The sequence below is a fragment of the Podarcis raffonei genome, chromosome 6, assembly GCF_027172205.1.
Source record: "Podarcis raffonei isolate rPodRaf1 chromosome 6, rPodRaf1.pri, whole genome shotgun sequence".
Taxonomy (NCBI): domain Eukaryota; kingdom Metazoa; phylum Chordata; class Lepidosauria; order Squamata; family Lacertidae; genus Podarcis; species Podarcis raffonei.
Genome location: NC_070607.1, coordinates 14,724,019 through 14,741,341, shown reverse-complemented (window position 1 = coordinate 14,741,341; position 17,323 = coordinate 14,724,019).

Genomic DNA, 17,323 nt, shown 5'->3' with positions numbered 1-17,323 from the left:
AGTGTTCTCTGTGTGAGAGAGAAAACTTTTCTTTATCCACTTCCTCCTTCTCATGCATAATTTTATAAACTTCTATCATATCACCTCTTTCTTTAAATTAAGAAGTCCCAGCTGTTGAAACTTTCCCTCAAAGCACAGTTACTCCACCCCTCAATCATTCTGCTTGCTTTTTTCTGAACCTTTTCCAGCTCTCTAGTATGTATTTTGAGGTGATGGTTTCCACCTCAAGGTTGAGTCTGTTGTGGTGTCCCATTACATACTTCATAGAAATCTGAAATAGGGAAGCTAAACCTTTTAAAAAACCATTTTGAACAATTCCTGTTCACCTGAGATCAAGGAATGTATTCCAAGCAAGTAACATATCTGTTCAAAATTCAAATGCAGGAAAAATATTGACAATAAAAGGAGACTTTTATAGAAAGTGAAGACAGACACAATCAGAATAATTCTTTATTAAATGTACAATTATTATTATTTTAAAAAAGAGTCTCCGCTGCTGAATATCTTCTTTCTCTCTCAATACATCCATAAGGAATTGAAAAAACCTGTCATTCTTCAAACTTAATTAAACATGTTCAAGGGCAAATAAATCTACATGAATGTAAACTTTAACAGTTTCTCTAATAACTCAGTAAAACCTGTACCTACAGGGATGTAATAAGAATTAATTAAAGCTATTCTTTACAAATAATCTACTAAGAGTATCTCACCAGGAGAGTTTGCAATAATTTATAGCGAGGAAGAAAATTAAATATTTTTTCTAAGAAAGTCCCCATTAATTTTAATAGCCTGCTAATATTTCCATTCATATCAATTCTTTACTTTCCCTGTTGCAATTCTTTCTTAGCATAATAGCAGAGGACTCATTTGAAATCTAGGCATTTAGAGGGTTTTTTTCATGGACTTCTCTTGACAAGACTGTTTTCATCACTGGATATTATACTTTGGGGTCAGAATTTCAGTTTCTCTAAATCAATGGGCTTCAGCAGATGGGGAAAGAACTGCAAGTAAATCGGATCAGGCCCAAACCTAAGACCCAGGTTTGCATTTTCCTCTTATTCTCATTGTACTTTCAATTCTGTTGAATTTCTTCACAATTTTTGCAAGTGTAGGGTTGACCTTACTTTATAAGTGGCCATGAGTAGTTCTCTCTCTCTCTCTCTCTCTCTCTCTCTCTCTCTCTCTCTCTCTCTCTCTCTGTGTGTGTGTGTTTCTTCTATTGAACATTTATCCAGCACACTACAGCCTCCCCAGCTGCCTGTATTTTCTGATCTGAAAAAGCTCCATGGGTGGAATGACTTCATGTCATCTTCCCTTGAGCTTTAAGCCCAGAGATTGTTCATTGGTCTTAAGGGAATTGCTTCCCTTTACCATTAAAAGTATATTTCTGTGCTGATTCCTTTAAAAGGTAAAAGACCTCAGTTGAAAACAAACAAACCTTAAATGCACTTGAACTAAATGTACAGTTCTCAGATGTACAGTAGGCAGCCACCCCAGCTTCTTGTGCTTACAGGAAAGCCCAGCAGAGGTTGTAATAGGGTATTCAGGAAAGGTGAGCACCTAGGAAGGCTGCAGAGTATATACTGTGGGATGTGATCCATGAGAGGCAGTCAAGTACAGCATTCCTTGTAATGCTAGAGAAGACTTGCGAGGGAATGTTTGGTGCAGCCATTCGAAACTTCCTGTATCTTCTGGCTGGAGCATCCTTCCTTTGCATGTGATAGAAGGTGGGCATGGCCTAACCTGTCCAGGTAACAAGAGGACGAGTCACGCAGCACACCTCCCTCTTTTTGACTCCCTTCTTTGCTTGACCAGCTTCTAGCTAGGACTACTCTGATAGCTCTCAGCTAGCAGAAGCACTGGGATTATTCCCCCATATGGGGTAGATCCACATGTACGTATTTGTAACTAAGTCTGCCTTCAGGGATCCAACTATGAACTGATGTGAGTAAACTTCTTTTATTAACTTTAAATAAGATTGTCACATCTTTCTTCTTTTAAGAGGGGTTAAAGGGAATTTACCAGGAACGTACAATTCAATCTGAGACAGATTGAATTGTATAATAGTGAGAGGCTCATACGAGCCTGCAACCAGCTATCTGCTGTGCATATAAAAGGGAATGTAACTCTGCTACATAAAGGAACTTGCTAGCACAAGTTAGGAAGGATATTAATAAACAATATATCCTCTCCTGCCCCCCCTGAACATTCCCACATATACCACAGGAGGGATTATTTGTAGAACGAAAGACATCAAACACAGTTCTCTGGATCCTTCCTCTGTTGTTAAATGGTGGCATTATTTGAAGTAAATAAATAAAAGGAAATGTAATTCCTTAGATCCAAACAATAATACTCAAAATGCAATGCTCCAACCTGGTCAAATTTCACATCCCTTCCCCCTACTTCTGATTTCAGAAACATATAGGATCTGAATCAAGAGAAAGGAGTCCATGCTTTATTTCTCTTATAACTCTTGTAGCAAGGGGAGAGCAAATCCACCAAAGTCATTGGGTTGGCTCAGAGAGCACTTTCAAATCCAGGAAGGAAAAGGATCAGGTCTTTTGCCCTTGCAACACTGTAAAACATTGTAAGCACGGCAAAGCGTGTTCTCCCTAACAGAGAGCACGTGTTGCGGTTGGGGGAACAAGCCACCCTGCAGTGACTAGGCAAATTTGGTAAGGAACCCAAGCCTTTAAGTGGTTAAATTTGGGTTGCTGGGGAGTTTTGATTGTTGCCAATTTGGAGGAGGGGTAAGAGTCTTTAAATACAGGGGCCAGACGTTGGACGTCCTCTTGGCCGTTTTGCACCGGATCACATGGAGCACTTGGACAATCTTCTCATTGTCTGGTTACATTTCTTTATTTCTGTATTTCCCCTTTCCTTTTAATCCTCTCTAGTCCCTTAAATAATTTAATTCCCCCCCTTTCCTGTTCAATTTCTCCCCCACCCCTTACCCTGCCCTGTGGGAAGATTCTCCCTGTATCTATGGCTTGCCTTTCCCAATAGGGAGAGAGCCCCCGTTAGGGGCTTTCTTTTGCAAAAAGGTTTCCCCCATTTCTCTTGTTGAAATTGTGGGGCTAGTTAGGGCTGTTCCCAGCTTAGGTGGAATCACTTTCGTTATAGTATCCCCGAAGGTTGGCTTTATTTTGAGTGTGTGCAGCGCTGTTGGCCAAATTTTAAGATAGCCTTGGGTGGGAGCACTATTTTGAGTTCCTTTAAAATTGCTATGAGACTTAAGATTCTCAAGATCAGAAGCAGGGAGGCCTATTCGGCCTGCACATAACTTCCAAGCCTAAGTCTGTTACAGGTAGCAGTTAATTGTTAAGTCTCTGTGACACGTGACTCATTCTCGCTATAGGAATGTAGCTGCTTGCAGGCCCAGTTGCTGTTAATGTATATCTGAGGCAGACAGAGGGCCCCAGGGGCTCCCTGTGCCTCCAAGGACTATGAGCACTCTGTATATGCTCTTGAACTATGCTGTTTCTGAACAAGTTTATTTTCTTTAAGTTTGTTTTGCCCTGATAGTGGCGACTGCCATTTTAGAGACGAGCCATTGTGGCTTAGTGGCTAAAGTATAGGACTAGGACCTGGGAGACAGGGTTCATATCCCCCTCTTAGCCATTGTTATAACAAAACAAAACAAACTGCTCCTTTTGGGCTATTCTGTTGCTGGGTAGTTCAGCCCATTCGTGATAAAAGAACTTTGGGTTTTCTTGAAGGGGTGCTTCCCTCTAAAAGGGCAAGCAGGGGTACCTGGACAAGCTGTGGGCTACCTCAACTCTGCTATTTCAGTGGAAACATTTATGCCTGGCTTAGCAGGTGATCCTAGGGCTTTGCCCTAGAATTTAATGGCCTGGAAGCGTTTCCGGCCTGAATAGTGTCCCCATGTGGTCCATGAAGCATTGGTTTCACTGGGTCAGCGCATAGTGCCGGTAATGCCTAGGTTGCAGGATTGGTCCCTGTATGGGACAGCTGCATGCTCCCCCATTGCTCTACCTGGACACTTAGGTCCTTTTGGTGGTTACCTCACTGCGAGGGATGTAACAGGCGCCACGTTTGCAATATGCAAGTAGGAGAAAGCACCTTTGCGTGCCCGCATTGCAGTTTGCTCTGTGCGTTGCAGGGCACGGCGCTGCACAGGCTGCAATTGCATTGCATTGCATTGCGTGAGAGATTTGCAGTTGCATTGCACGGAGGGTGTGTGCATTGCATGGAGGGTGTGTGTGCATTGCATGGAGTGTGTAGTTGCATTGCACGGAGTGTGTTGTTGCATTGTACGGAAGGTGTGGTTTCATTGCACGGAGTGTGTGTATGTGCATTGCACGGAGGGTGTAGTTGCATTGCACAGAGTGTGTGTGCATTGCATGGAGGGTGTAGTTGCATTGCACAGAGTGTTTTTTGCATTGCACAGAGTGTGTGTGCATTGCACGGAGTGTGTAGTTGCATTGCACGGAGTGTGTAGTTGTATTGCATGGAGTGTAGTTGCATTGCATGAAGTGTGTGTGCATTGCATGGAGTGTGTGTGCACTGCACGGAGTGTGTTTTTGCATTGCACGGAGCGTGTAGTTGCATTGAACTGAGTGTGTAGCTGCATTGCACGGAGGGTTTGTGTGTGCATTGCACAGAGTGTGTAGTTGCATTGCACAGAGTGTGTTTTTGCATTGCACGGAGCGTGTAGTTGCATTGAACTGAGTGTGTAGTTGCATTGCACGGAGCATGTTTTTTGCATTGCACGGAGCGTGTTTTTTGCATTGCACAGAGTGTGTAGTTGCATTGCACAGAATGTGTAGTTGCATTGCACGGAGTGTGTAGTTGCATTGCATGGAGTGTGTGTGCACTGCACGGAGTGTGTTTTTGCATTGCACAGAGTGTGTGTCTGAAAAGGAAGCTGGCTTGGCGGCAGCTTTGTCAGGACTTCTTTAGGGGTTCTGGCCAGCGTCGGCCCTGTAAATTTACATATCATGATGGCAGCACAAGATGCCCCCTGCCCAAGCGGGGGCTGGAAGCTGGCAAGCAATAGCTTAATACCTTTTGCCCATATTCCCATTTTATTTAGGGATCCAGTTGGATATCGTTGCTAAAACATACCACTTGCCTATGGAGAAGCTGTCTGCCTTGAAGGAAGTTGTTTTGTAATACTTCCTCTGTAGCAAGTGATGCTTCATCAGATCCGATTAATCTTCCCACTAGGCCAGGCTGCCTACGGCCTGACGTCCCCTTACCTTTGTGTACGCCTACCAAGTGTGGTGAAGGCAGATATCAGGCGATGGTAGCAATTCCTGAATGTATGCAATAGTAGTTCGCCATGGCAGGATACCTTGAACCCGTACAGGGATTTTCAGGTTCATGCTGGTGCTGCTGGATCTTTGCCCTTTGGTTTTTATTTCAAGGGCTGCTGGTGTGCAAAGCTATGGCCTCAAGCCCGGTGTGGTGAGGCAATCATGTGACATAACTTTTCTTGAGTTTTCCCCATTGTAGTAGCAGTTCACATGTGGCCCGAGGAGTTCAGTGACCATCAGATCTGCTTTTGGTTTGATAACCAGGTAGTGGTGAGCGTCTTGGCAAAACAGTCCTCACGCTCTAGCACAGTCTCTGCCCCTCCGCTCATGCTTTCGAGCTGCGCCGCTTAAGGTTTAATATTGTGCTTTCTACTCTCCAAATTACGGGATCCTCTAATGATGTCGCTGACACTCTATCCCATTTTCAGATGAAGCGCTTCAGATCCTGAGCTCCAGACTCAGCTATTGCCAGACTTTTCCAGACCACCGGTGGCATTTTGACAACAATTAGTAATTACAGAGAGCAGCAGCTTCCATTTCCCCTTCTGCTTTTAGCTCTTATGGGAAGGCCTGGATGGATTTCTTAGCCTTAAGCTGGCAGTCCTCGGCCATTCAGATGAATTGGCCCCCATCCTCTGAGCAGATCCTGCAGTATTTGGTCCACCTGCTGCAGATTGGGCATGTGGTTATAACTATCAGAATTCAGTCCGCTGCAATGTCTGTTACACTGAAGCTTTATTTTTCGGAGACCCTTGTATAAAGTTTGTAGTGCGCAGGGCCTTGGAAGGTTGGAATAGGCTCCAACCTCATAGGACAGTGGGCAGGAAGTCGGTCAATTTTTACATATGCAGTATCTTCAACAAGTTAAAACTTGTCTGCTGGTTAAAGATCAAGGCAAGACTCCTTTCAGTAGTCCATTGCATTTTTGCACTGAGGGTTGGGAAATGGTTGTTGGAGCCAGCACGGGGCTGAGAGTCTGGAGGCTTATTGCTTCAGGACTTTTCCTTATCCTTTGGAGCTTGTCATTAGAGTTGGGAACTCAAAAACAGACTTGGTGGGCAGGAGTGCCACAATCAGGCTTCCCGCCACAGGTGAGGAGGGCCCTTGCCCGGTTATGGATAACAGAATATTTGGCTTTTTATTCCCTGGGGGCTGGCCCGCTCCTAGTGCATGAAAATGGGTTCCCGTTAGCCAGGCATCAATGTGCTTACGTCGTGCACCAGTTATTACGGCCTATGGCTTGCTTACCGCTGAACACGCCTCATTCCTTACGATTAGGTGCTGCTGCAAAGGCTGCACACTGGGGGCCTGTCAGGAGACAGGATTGTGAATACGGGTCATTGGAAGTCTGATGCTGACAAGGGTTATATCAGGAAGTGTCACAATGATGTCTGTGCTGATGCTTGTCTGTTATTTCCTTTTTTTTTTTTCCATAGGAGCAGCTGTGCACATTTGGGCCACAGCATTGTACACTAGGCTGGCAAGCATGTTGACAAGTTTGGACTGGGGTGCCATCTCAGTCTTCCTGCCCATGTGAACATATACTGGATGTCCAGATGGGGAATGCTTTGTGAGGAGATGCTTCCTTTGGTGCGGTCGAGTGTGACCTGTGCAGGTCCTCCCGCAGTGCTGGTAGTACAGCTGGGCGAGAATGTTTGCTGTCTTCCTCCAGCATAAGTCTGCATCCCTGCATGCAAGAGGGCTTGGATTGAGTTGATGGCAGCTCTCCCTGGACTCAAAATAATTTAAGGCATTGGTTCAAGGTGGTCTGGAGGGGGGGGGGTTGGAGCACCTGTTCCCTCCAATGCGCAAAGATATTCCATTAAGGGAATCCAAGGATTCGCCATGCTTTTGTCAACCCCTTTCGAGGGGTGGGGCCACGCAAGAGTCCCTGGGAGCATTTGGGGGTGAGCTTGAGTCTGATCCTGGTTCATTGCTCCCCCACGCTGTTTATTTGTACTGACGATATGGTGGGGCCCAGTCGTCAGTGCTGCCCTGCTGAGGTCAGGTGCAGCTAGTCGGGAACCAATGCCTAGACAAACTACCACCGAGCAGGCCAGAAAGCATGTTAATAAGGTGGTGGACAATAGAATAAAATAAATAAAGTAAATAAAATAAAATAACAAATAAAATAGGTCCTTGCTTTAGGTGGTTCTGTAATATTGCACCCTGCTATTTTCTTCAAGGCTGTTGCCCTCTTTAGGGCAGATGGGGCGCATCTTTCCCCTATGGGGAACGACACCTGGCGGGATGCGGTTGCCTTGGGATTCATTGCTCCCCCACAATGTTTGCTGGTACTGACGATATGGTGGGGCCCAGTCGTCAGTGGTGCCCTGCTGAGGTCAGGTGCAGCTGGTTGGGAAGCAATGCCTAGACAAACTACCACCGTGAAGGCCGGAAAGCGTGTTAATAAGGCAGTGGAAATAAAATACAGGTCGTTGGAAATTGAATGCATTCAAAGGTTATGTTCGTTAACATTATTGGTGTCTTTCAATTTTTGCTTGTTTTATCTTAGGTTTAGCAGCTGTCCGCATCTGGATGGTGGGGCACAGCCTCATGCATTGGGCTGGCATCAGTGCACGGCAGTCCGGATTGGGACCGGGTCTTGGCCTTCCTCCACATGTGCAGTTGCCTTGGCTGTCCAGACGGGGAATGCGCCGGCCAGAATTCCTGCCACTGATTCGGAGGCAGGTGCTGCTGGAAGGGCCGCCCACTGCTGTTGGGGTGCAGCTGGGTGAGAACGACCTGGTTTCCATGGACTGTTTTTTCACCACGTGCTGCAATTTTGGGTGACCTGGAGAAGCTGCGGGCAGTGGTGCCGACAGCAAAAATATTTTGGTCAAAGCTTTTGCAACGATGTGTTTGGAAGGGTAGTCGTTGCCCAGCTGCCACTGAAAGGGCCAGGAAGCGCATCAATTCTGCTGTGTCTAAAAAGATCGTTGAGCTGGGTGGAGATGTGATTTTTTCACCCTGAGATTCTTTTTCAGGTGCCATCCTTTTTCCGAGCTGATGGCGTGCACCTTTCTGCTTCTGGGAATGAGGCTTGGATAGGTGCGGTGGTGGCCAAGCTGAGGTCTTGGCTGGGGCTGTGAGTGGTTTGGCGGTGAGCTGTGGGCTCCATGGCGGTTAGGCATTGGTTAAATTGGTTCTTGGAGGGGTAAGTGCCTATCCCTCCAAATGATGCGGAAAGGGAATTCCGTTAAAGGAATCCAGGGGCTTGCCATTCTTTTCGTCCTTGTCCCCGGAGTCGGACTTGGGCCGTGCAAGCCCCACAGGAACATGAGGGTGAGAAGTGAGGGACTGTTGCCCAGCTCCATTTCCTCACCCAATACTTGTTTCCCACGCTGGCTTCCGCCGGAGTCCGGAAGGCCAGCTCTGTCCCTGAGGGCAAGGACAGATAGTCATAACCAATGCCTAAGCAACCACTCACATTTTTTGTATTTTGAATAAAGTTGTGGCCAAAATTATGCCAAAAACCTTAAAAAAAAATTGATGTGTGAAGTGTGAATTTTTTTGGGGGGTGGCATTGTGGGACTCAACACGCAATGGACAAATGGACAAAACAGTCTGCTATAATCCCCCTTCCTCTCTAAAGTCAGGCTTCCCGTTATCCCTTACAAAAGAGGAATTGATTAGTCTAAAAACCAGTACGGCATTTTATTTTATTTTCTTTTTGTTTAATAAAATCCTCGGACATTGACAATTATAGCAAAATATATTTTTCTTTTTTTTTGGTCTTTTTAAAAAAGGAATGAAAGGAAAGAATTTTCTGGACCATTTGAAATGGAATGTGTCACCTCCACGCTGTGTATTGATCGAACAAAACCTCACTAACTGGAAGTTGAAGTACTCCATCAGGGGAAAGACACCACCCACCCAATAAGAGTTCAGCAGAATCACTTGCACTACTCATGATAATAAAGTGAAATCCAGACACAGACATTGTGAGGAGAATAATCAATGGAGAAGTGGAGCCATCCAGGTAAACCCAGGCGTATGGGAAATGACCAAAACTCCACAAGGGGAGGGATGAATGAAATGTAAACAGCCACACCTTCTGCAGTTACAACAATCACATGAAAGATGCTGGAAGTCACCAAAATGCCATCACTCCTCCTACCCACCCACCCAACAAATTGTGCTGGACTCACAGACCCTTTAGCTTTGAAATCTTTCTATTAAGAGGGCAGCTGGTTTGGGAAGACCATGTAGCATTATCCCAAACCTCAAATGATTTGGGCAGTTCTTGAAATCTGCCAGAGTTTTAAATGAGAAGGAGACCCCAGACTTCACCAAGATGCACTTGCATTGGGAGAACATATCCATTTCCAGGCATCGTGCCCCAGATCATTATGCTTCTGTAGTTACTTATCATTGTTTAGACATGTCCTACTTAACCTTTTGACTTAAATGATTATTAACACCTTTAGACAAGCTAGGATATAGGTGATGTGATGGAACAAAGCATGGTGCTAAGTATAAACGAGAGCCGTGCCAAAATCCATCCTCCAGTTTCTCCAAAGGGCTCTTATCCTGAGAAACTGGCTCACATTTTTCTGCCTCATTATTACGCTACTTTAACATTTATTTAGAATTTTGGTGGGTGTGGGGTTTTGAGCTCATCTTACCTTCTTCTTCTTTGGTGATCACTCATAGTCGAGTAAGATTGTCTTTCATAAACACGGTTTTAAAAGGGAGTCCCTAAGTGACTGTGGAGGTCAATTCTGGATCCACACTTCCTTCCACAGTGGGGACATAGGTTTCCAGGAGGGAGCTGATCACAGTGAGGGTTTGCCATGCGTGCCTTCCTCTTAGCACGTTTCTCCCTTTCGTCCTGAGTTCAAGCGTCTTCAAAGCCCATGACACCTTTTGTAAAGGCTGTTCTCCAATTGGAGTGCTTGCAGGCCAGTGTTTCCCTGTTGTTGGTGTTTATGCTACTTTTTTTTTTTAGATTTGCCTTGAGAGAGTCTTTGAACCTCTTTTGTTGACCACCAGCATTACACTTTCCATTGTTAAGTTCGAAATAGATTAGTTGCTTTGGAAGATGATAATCAGGCATCTGCACAACATGACCTTTCCAACGACCAGTCCATCAATGCAAGGTGGTTGAGGGTGGTGCATTTTCATTTTTATTAAACATTTCTCCAGCATTCTGCTGACTGCAGAGTATCCTGATCTGAAAAACCCACAGGAGAGGAGTTCCCTCATAATGTCTTACCCAGAGCCCAACTACACTGGATGCCAATTAGTTTCCGAGCCCAATTCAAGGTACTGCTTTTGACCTATTGCCATAAATGACTCAGGATGGCAAAACCTCAAGGACCACCTCTTTCCATATGAACCTACCCAGACCCTGAGATGATCATCTGAGGCCCTTCTACGTGTGCCTCCTCCATGAGAGGTACAGAAGGTGGCAACATGAGAGTGGGCCTTTCATGTAGTGGCTCACTGTTTGCTGGATGCTCTCCTCAGGAAGGCTTGCCTGGCACCTTCATTACATATATTTGGGCACCAGGTGAAAACATTCCTCTTTCCCCTGGCCTTTACCTTTATGGCCTTTTAAAACTGTGGGTTGGTATTATTTTGTTTGTAATTATGTTGCCGAGGATGGTATATAAATTTAATAGATAACACAAATAATTGAAGCACGGGCACCTGGGAAGACTGGTGAGTACAGACCACTGATAAGAAGAAGAACTGTAGAGTGAAGGAAATGGCACTAACTATTCCTTGGCCACCACAAAAGGTAAGCACAAGAAAAATCCACAAGGCTTTCACTGAATTTTTGTTCTATTTTGATAATTTTATATGCAACTTATTGCCTGATCAATTGGTGTAGAATGGCCAAAAAATGCAGGAGAGATCTTCAGTAGATTATTATTATTATTAAGGTAAAGGTAAAGGGACCCCTGACTATTAGGTCCAGTCGTGACTGACTCTGGGGTTGCGGTGCTCATCTCGCTTTATTGGCCGAGGGAGCCGGCGTACAGCTTCTGGGTCATGTGGCCAGCATGACTAAGCTGCTTCTGGCGAACCAGAGCAGCGCATGGAAACACCGCTTACCTTCCCGCCGGAGCGGTACCTATTTATCTACTTGCACTTTGACGTGCTTTCGAACTGCTAGGTTGGCAGGAGCAGGGACCGAGCAACGGGAGCTCACCCCGTCGCGGGGATTCGAACCGCCGACCTTCTGATTGGCAAGCCCTAGGCTCTGTGGTTTAACCCAAAGCACCACCCGCATCCCTATTATTATTATTATTATTATTATTATTATTATTATCCTCATCATTTCAATTTATATTCCTTTCTTATACCCCCCAAAAGCCTACAAAACTTAAGTTGTTCTAAATTGTTTTTAATATTGTGCTTTAATGCTGTAACCTGCCCTGGAATCTTAGGTTGAAGGCTAGATTATGATGAGGAAGGCCACTCCTTTCATATTGGACAGTGACAGGCAGGCAACACCTACAGGTTCCCAAGAGTACTACACCAATGCCTGCCTGTCAGGTTGGTCAGCAACGGATGATAGGTTGGCAGAAGGCCCATCACCCGCAAGTTGCCTTCGTTACTAACAGAAAACAGATGTTACTTCCCTCTCAGCACAAATGCCCACCCAAACTTCTGTGACAATAAACGCTAAGGCCACAACCCCCCAGAAGAAGAGCTGTATGGAGTAAGGGGAAAACTTGTCCCCATTGGCAAACCAAATAATTCCTACTCAGCCCCCTACTCATTACAGTGTCCACCAGAAGAGTTGATACTCACACTGCAATGATGGAATAAGATCATGTTCCCAATGTGGATGTTAATGCCACAATCTGACCTTGAAATTCCCTGTTTCAATTCCTGAATTGGATGCTGACATCGACACTCCCCTGTTTAAGTCAAATGAACGAAGTTGACATAACATTTACTAAATCCCGTGGCGAGTCATCTGTCCTCAGATACTGTCAAATCCTGATTGCAACGGGATGTCAGCTGTCACATCTTGTCAAAAATCCCCTGCTAGATGCCGGATACCGTCAAAAGCTGGCTGCTGCTGCACGCTGGCTAAGCTGATACTTTCAACTGTTGACTGCAATCTGTAAGATTCTGTCAGGTTACTGCCAGCTATTCCCTGCCAGATGAAATATACCATTAAAAGTGGTGGGCCATTCAAACGACAAATGTGAATCCAGAATAGCAAACATTCATGGGATGTACAGTGGTACCTCTGGTTATGTACTTAATTCGTTCTGGAGGTCCATTCTTAACCTGAAACTGTTTTAACCTGAAGCACCACTTTAGCTAATGGGGCCTCCAGCTGCTGCCGCGCCACCGCTGCACAATTTCTGTTCTCATCCTGAGGCAAAGTTTTTAACCTGAGGTAATATTTCTGGGTTAGCAGAGTCTGTAACCTGAAGCGTATGTAACCTGAAGCGTATGTAACCCGAGGTACCACTGTATGTGCATACTCTGAAAGCACTGGCAGAAAATATTCACTGTTTAAATTTGAAGAATATTTTTTGAGGCAGATATGTTTGGGGCTAAACATGTTTGAGCTGTAGGATGTTGGTACTTCCCAATGAAACTATATATGCCTGACATGGCAAAAGTGTGAGTATTTTTCTCTATAATATTTTAACACATAGGAAGCAAAAAATAATAATGATCTGGTGTTCACTAAATTATAGCCTTTTCCTCTCGCTGAGTCAAAATGATGAGGCTCCTTCTGAAACACGATGCCCTCTTGTGGAAGATTTACCTACATTTCAGGGATTATTTTGAAAGGGAAAGAAAATCTCCCTTTGTGCTTGTTCATATATATTTTTAATGAACGCCAAATCATTTGAAACTCACTGCAGCTCTTTTTGCTTTGTGTGCATTAAATGAGGTTCAAATGAGCAGTTGAAGAACTTAAGCATATGTTAACTTGTCATCACTCATTGACTGTTTGGTAAGCAGAAAGTATAAATAATCAGTGATCAAATCAAACAAAATTAGTATAGGTTCATGTCCTACATTTAATGGAGCCTGTTGGAATTATTTTCTCCTTCCAAGCAGGCAAGTAAAATCGTATGTGCTCTTCCACTTGAATCCAGCAAGAGTTCTAAAATGTAACTCCAGCAGCCAGAGAAAGTGCTGTAATTTCAGTTAGTCCTGTAAGATAAATGCTCTGTCATAAAGTTATGGGTTAATAAAGAAGATTCCAGGTAAATATTAGGAAGAACTTAGTGGTGGTAAGAGCTGTTCAGCAGTCAAATGGACTATTTTAGAAGGTGGTGGACACTGGAGGTTGGATTTCTATCTGCCAAGGATTTCCTGCATTGCATGGAGTCACACTTAAGAGTCCATTCCAGCTCTACAATTCTACGATCCCTATCAGTAATATCACTGGAAACATCTGTAACTGGAATTCAAAACAAAAGACAAAATCTGCTCTTCTTTGGGTTTCATCAAATGTTTGAAACAGAACATTTTTGTTGTGAAAAATGGAGTTGAGAAGACCTAAAATGTTCCCTGCAATCTCACGTTTTCCCACACTAAGGGCCAGATCTGGAACCCGGGCCTTAGTTTGCCTACCCATGATCTAACTGGTAAGACATTCCTCTCATTTGATCTCTTCTTATTTACTGCCATGGGGGAAGATGCTGATTCCACGAAGCCTGACGCTATGGCAATCCAAAAACCAGAGGTCACATAGGTAGTGTGATTATGGCACAGTGCTATGTAGCCAGATCTTGCTATGTGGCAATGCCACAAAACCAAATCAAAGTGAGAGCAATACTCCCTGCACATTCTCTGAATGCACGGACAGCATGGACGTCACTGCTCACCTGAATATCCCCAACTGATAGACAATTTTGCAGGAAGTACCGTATTTTTATCTTGTGAACCATATTGAGATCTTATGATGAAGGGAAGTCTATAAATATAATTAATAGTAACTCCAACCACTACTTTAGATAAAGGACTGAGAATAACCTTAAGGTATCACCACGTTGCTCCTCCTAGATTTGTGTCCAATTCTTACTTTACTGGAGTAGTGTGGAAGCAGACCACAAGCAGAAAACATGCCACATAGTCAAGCAGCCTCCAGGATGGGCTAGTACAATATGTTCTATTTGAATACTGAATTTGAATATTGTCAAGAAACCACAACTGGATTATACAGAATTGGCGAAATTGACATACAAACTGTGAGACAAGGACAACTGTGACTTTAAAGAAGACTGGGAACTTTTTACAAACAACTTGAAAAGCAACAAAGTGAATTGGACTCCTTGGCAGGTTTTGAATAAACAGACACAAATTTATTGACTGTTAACATAATAGACAGATAATTTAAGGATCTTTACAATTTTACAATATGCAGAGAACAACATGTGCTGAAAAATCAGAGAGAGGATCTGAGGAAGCTTGGGGGGAGGGGAGGGTTTTTCTTAGGGAAGGGGGAGGGGAAAATGGGGGGATGAAGATGATATGTTTTGATAATTTGTTATGTTGAAATTCTTAATAAAAAATATTTTAAAAAGGAAAGGGGGGGGGGAGAAACCACAACTGTTGATTATAAATGAAATGGATAAAAATGAAATTTTTAATGAGTTCATGGGTCACCAGTTCGTTTCTCACTCAGGTCATACGGTAGGTTTAAATCTCTAAATATCCTGCTCTCTGCATCATCAAAGGAACACAAGGATATCCTCTTGTATATTCCCTCTGATTTTAGGTTTTTAGGTGAGATCTTGCTTTGTCGTCTCCCCCCAATGGCAGCTGGTTACAAGATTCAAGGAACCCATTTTTCACTGAACCTTCCTTGACCTTTTCACTCACTTTGGCAGCCGGAGTGTGTGGCACTTTGCTGCATTGCAAATTAGATTTTATTAGAGGAATCTTTGAATATGTATATTACATCTTGTATCAAGAGGGCTGGGAATTGCTTAATGCATTATTCAATGTTATGTAGTAAAACTGTCCCTAATGTAGTGCCCTCGAAATGTTGCTTGGATTACAACTCCCAGAATCCCAGACCATTGGCTTTGCTGATTGGGGCTGCCAGCAGTTGTGGTCCCAAAAATCTGGAGGGGGCCAAGCTAAGCAAGGCTGGTATAACATGGTCCCCCATCTTGAAACTCACTATCTGCTATGTCAGGGACAGCCAATGTGTCACCCTCCAGATTTATTAATTTAATGAACTGAATTGAATTGAATTTACCATATTTTTCCGTGTATAAGACTAGTTCCCCCCCCCTGAAAAAATAATGGCAAAAATTAGGGGGTGCCTATAAATTATTTAAAAAAATAATAATAAAATAGGGGGTGCCTTATACAAAGAGACATCTCCCCCCATTTTCTTAAATCTGAGTCCCCCAAAATAGGGGGTGTCTTATACATGGGGATGTCTTATAGATGGAAAAATACGGTATATACTGCCTTTCATCAAAAGTTCTCAGGGCAGTTCACAGAATAAAATACAAGATAAAACACAAGTTTTATCACCTCCTGGCAAATAGAAGGGGAAGAAATGGAGGCAGTGAGAGATTTTACTTTCTTGGGCTCCATGATCACTGCAGATGGTGACAGCAGCCACGAAATTAAGACGCCTGCTTCTTGGGAGAAAAGCAGTGACAAACCTAGACAGCATCTTAAAAAGCAGAGACATCACCTTGCCGACAAAGGTCCGTATAGTTAAAGCTATGGTTTTCCCAGTAGTGATGTATGGAAGTGAAAGCTGGACCATAAAGAAGGCTGATCGCCGAAGAATTGATGCTTTTGAATTATGGTGCTGGAGGAGACTCTTGAGAGTCCCATGGAGTGCAAGAAGATCAAACGTATCCATTCTTCAGGAAATCAGCCCTGAGTGCTCACTGGAAGGACAGATCCTGAAGCTGAGGCTCCAATACTTTGGCAACCTCATGAGAAGAGAAGACTCCCTGGAAAAGACCCTGATGTTGGGAAAGATTGAGGGCACAAGGAGAAGGGGACGACCGAGGACGAGATAGTGTTCTCGAAGCTACCAGCATGAGTTTGACCAAACTGTGGGAGGCAGTGGAAGACAGGAGTGCCTGTCGTGCTCTGGACCATGGGGTCACGAAGAGTCGGACAAAACTAAACAACAACAACAAAAAACACAAGTAAAAGGTTAAACCAAAACAACAAAACAATAACACACACACCCCTTCCCACAGATACATTGAAAAGGCTGAAGGGTATTTATCAGCCAAAGGCCTGTTTGAAGAGGAACATTTGTGCCTGGTGCCTAAAATATATATAATGAAGGCGCCAGGCAAACCTCCCTGTGGGGAGCATTCCACAAACAGGGAGCCATCACAGAAAAGGCCTGTTCTCGCGTTGCCACCCTCTGGACCTGATGTGGAGAAGGCACACAAAAAAAGTGCCTCAGATGATGAACGCAGAGTCTGGGAAGGATTATATGGGAAGATGTGGTCCTTGTGGCATTGTGGCCCTGAGCAGTTAAAGGTCAAAAACAGCACTTTGAATTGGGCCCAGAAGCTAACTGGCAGTCAGTGCAGTCAGGCAGAATCGGCGTGATACGCTCAAAACGTCTTGTGTGTCGAGGTACCCAAGCCACCCCCCCAAATAACTCACAACGCACACTTAATTTTTGTTTAAGGTTTTTGGCATAATTTTGGCCACAACTTTATTTAAATACATAACCGTGAGTGGTTGTTTAGGCATTGGTTAAGACTATCTGTCCCCCACCTGGGGACAGAACTGACTTCCAGGCACCACTGAAAGCCAGTAAGGGAAAACAAATCGAGGAGAAATGGAGCTGAGCCACAGGCCCTCACCTCTCCCCGCATGCTCCCTGAGGCTTGCCAGCCCTAATCCCATTCCAGGGATTGGACGAAAAGATGGCAAGCCCCTGGATTCCTTTAGCGGAATTCCCTTTCCACAGCAACCATGGAGGGGCAGGCCCAGCCTATCCTTAACCCTCCTCCAACCAATTTATAACCAATGCCTAACCGCAACCTTACAAGTTGTGACGATTTGCTACGCAGTAGGCAAAAACCAAATGGCCCCAGCCAATCAGCCAGATG